The sequence below is a fragment of the Herpailurus yagouaroundi genome, unplaced genomic scaffold (genome assembly GCF_014898765.1).
Source record: "Herpailurus yagouaroundi ecotype Mexico unplaced genomic scaffold, PumYag 60179, whole genome shotgun sequence".
In the NCBI taxonomy this organism is placed as follows: Eukaryota; Metazoa; Chordata; class Mammalia; order Carnivora; family Felidae; genus Herpailurus; species Herpailurus yagouaroundi.
The window spans coordinates 1-3,683 of record NW_024415308.1 but is presented as its reverse complement, the minus strand read 5'-3'; the positions used below and the strand labels follow the sequence as shown (position 1 = coordinate 3,683).

At 51.7% G+C, this 3,683-nt stretch overlaps 1 pseudogene; it reads left to right on the top strand.

The window, feature by feature from the left end:
• Window positions 1–2,038: 2,038 nt before the first annotated feature.
• LOC121024174 (coiled-coil domain-containing protein 71L-like) lies at window positions 2,039–2,936 on the top strand (annotated as a pseudogene).
• Window positions 2,937–3,683: the final 747 nt, after the last annotated feature.

Genomic DNA, 3,683 nt, shown 5'->3' with positions numbered 1-3,683 from the left:
CCTGTAAAAAGAACTCACCAACTCCACCCCTGGAAAACAAATAATCCAGTGACGAAATGGGCAGAAGGCTTGAACAAACACTGTTCTAAAAAAGACATCCAGATTGTCAAGAGACACATGAAAGGATGCTCAACAACACTCTTCGTCAGGAAAACGCAAAGCAAAACCGCACTGAGATACCACCTCATGCCAGTCAGAGTGGCTACAATGATCAAATTAGAAGACTATAGATGCTGGTGAGGATGTGGAGAAACAGGAACCCTCTTGCACTGTTGGTGGGAATGCATCCTGGTGCAGCCGCTCTGGAAAACAGTGTGGAGGTTCCTCAAATCATTAAAAATAGATCTACCCTAAGACCCAGCAATGGCACTGCTAGGAATTTACACAAGGGGTACAAGAGTGCTGAGACATAGGGGCGCATGTACCCCAATGTTTATAGCACTACTTTCAACAACAGCCAAACTATGGAAAGAGCCTAGCTGTCTATCAACTGACAAGTGGATAAAGAAGTTGTGGTTGATGTATACCTTGGAATACGACTTGGCAATGAGAAAGAACGAAAGCTGGCCATTTGTAGCAACGTGGATGGAACTGGGGGGTGTTATGCTACGTGAAATAAGTCAGGAGGTGAAAGACAGATACCATATGTTTTCATCCAAGTGTGGATCCTGAGAAACTTAGCAGAAGACCATGGGGGAGGTGATGCGGGGAAACAGTTATAGAGAGGGAGGGAGGCAAACCATAAGAGACTCTTCAATACTGATAACAGACTGAGGGTTGACGAGGTGTTGGGGAGAGGGAAAAGTGGGTGACGGTTATTGAGGTGGGCACCTGTTGGGATGCACACTGGGTGTTGCGTGGAAACCAATTTGAAAATTAATGACATTTAATGAAAAAGCATATCCAGGGGTTGCTCTTACTGAATATGAGGATAGCTTTCCATTTTCAGCACTTTCAGAACGTGAGGTAGTACTGTCTTAAGCTGCCTAGATGAAAGTTTGGTTTGTGTGTTTAAGAAAAGGAGTTGAGTAAACACAGAGGCCTCTCACATGTATCACGTTGACCTTGGCAAGTGTCTCTTCTGATTGTTACCATGACTTATCCCTTTTATTGATTCACAATAGTTTGGTGTCATCCTTTCCTGAGGAAGTGGATTTCAATTGATCATGGTAGGTGGTCCTTGTAATATTTTGTGAATTATTTGTGTATGTGGTGATGATGGATGGACCATGCTGGTTGCTTTCAAAAGCACTTATACGGACGGTGTAACACGTTTGCTACCCATGGAATCCCATACGGTCCTTTACTACCTGTGTGTGACTTACCTGAAATATCATGAATTGGTAGGTACCGAATAGGTTTTAGTGGCACTGAATGCCCTCATAGCCACTCACGCAGAATTCGTTGACGCTTTGCTCTTAAGCACACAATGACTCGGTCTTCCGTAAGCTGGGTGAAAGTGAGCATGCATCCTAACTAGGCAAACTGTTTGCTGCTGCTGTGAAGAACAGCTTCCTGAACTGAGAGCAATACCCACACACATATGGAACCCTAAGCAAGGCACAGTATATCTGTATTCTTTGAAAGAGTAAAGTAGTTACTTCAATTTGGCTTTCAGTGCGTTGCATGACAAGGCATTTAATTCGCTAAAACCCTCTTACAGTCATGTTTGATTGCAAGTCGTGTGTACTCTCCACCGCGAAGTGTCATCTCATGTTGGATGGAATTAATGGAGGCTGAGGCACCAGTGCATTCACGTCGAGGACAACCCTCTTGAACTCATCAAGAACTATGGGCCTTCTCAGCTAGGATTACGTGCAGGTCTTTCTCAAGGGCATAATCTTAAACACAGCCTAACCTAAGGCAGCTTTGGGCAGCCGGCAGTGATAGGATAGGCAGACATTGTGACCTCACAAAGCGCCTGGTCTCCTAGCAACTGCGGTGTAACTCTCAACAGCCTGCTGCCTGATTTGGCTTCTGGTAGGAAATTCATCAGGGTCTGGCGGCGGCGGCGAGACCTGGCAAGCGCGGGCGGCCCCTAGCGCCCTCACCTCCTGAGCCGCATGAAGAGGCGGAGGCGCAGGCCTCAGGAGGCCCTGGCCCCGGCCACCTGTGGAGGAGCCTCTAGCGCTGCAGTAAGGGCCGCGCTGGAGGCGCCTGAGGAGAAGGTGGTGTACACGCGGTGGCAACCGTCGCCACTGTCGCTGGCCAACAGCAGCAAGGCGCTGATCGACGCTTTCAAGCTATTCGTGCCCGGCAGCACGGAGTTCATGAGCTCAGACGCGGAACTCTGGAGCTACCTCTGCAGCCTCAAGCACCAGTTCTCCCCCCGCATCCTGCGCAGCAAGGACGTCTATGGCTACTCCACCCTCCTGGCCCAGGTTCCGGACCCCCGGCACCAGCCCCCCGGGCCCGTCTCCAGACGCGCCGGCGAGCTGCCAGGAGGAGGCGCCTCGGAGCCCGGAAGGTCGCCGCCGGCCAGAGGAAGGTGCCGCCCCCGCCGCCGCCGTCCCGCGAGGACAGCAGCCCCCACAAGCCCACGGCCCCTGGGCCCAGCTCCGGGGGCAGCACCCTGGAGGAGAGTGGGAGGGCAGCCACCCCAACGCTGACCACCTCGCCCAGCATCCGCGTAGTCGGCGACGTGTGGGTCGAGGGCAGCCTGGCAGAAGCGGGCGCCAAGCGCGCCAAGTCCTGGGAGTGAACCTGGAACCCGTGGTGAGACTCCTCCGCGTCCCAGTGCCTGGGCGTGAGATGCGGGCCACAGCCCCGGGACCGGTTGTGCCTGGAGGGATGAACCAGGGAGAGCCGGGCCCGCATCCCCTAGTGCACTTTAACGGCGAAGAAGCACCAGACGGTCCCGGCCTGCGCCTCCGGGATGCGGCGCCGCCTTCTGGGACTCCGGGGCAGCTGTGCCCTCTGCTGCCTCCCAGCTCCGGGTCTGTGGAGGGAGGCGACCCCTGGACCGCAAGGGAGGTCCCCTTTCTTCCTAACCCCAGATTGAGAGGTCTCCAGGACTGTAGGGGCAGATCCATGATCTCTCTTGTTCCCTCATTGCTCTGAAGTCGTCCGAAGAAGCCATTCCACCCCCACCCTCTCCAAAGGAATTTGGTTCCATGCTTGTGTAATAAAGCTAGAGTTTCTTTGCCATTCACCCACCTCCGGGCTCCTCCCGCCAATTTCTTTCTTTCTTTGTGTGTATGTGTATATCTTCTAGGATGATTTAAAGTACATATTCTCTAAATGTTTAGATGAGACAGTAGAGAAAAAAGGGTGTGACTTAGGGGTCTGCACCCAGATTAAAATAAGATTACTGAAGTATAGTATACATTCAAAAGGACATATATTATTTTTTTCATGTTTGTTTATTTTTGAGAGAGAGACACCGTGTGAGCAGGGGAGGGCCAGATAGGGAGCCACAGGATCCAAGCAGGCTCCAGGCTCTGAGCTCTCAGCACAGAACCTGATGCGGGGCTCGAACTCACAAACCATGGGATCATGACCTGAGCCAAAGTTGGACACTTAAGTGACTAGCCACCCAGGCACGCAAAAAAGAACATATATTATTAAATGTATTCTGAGCACAGCTTGATGCAATTCAGTTCAATATACTTGTGGAATCAGCACTCATTAAAAAAAGTACCAGGACCCCAAGGGACCACCTGTGCCTCTTTCAGTCACGGTCT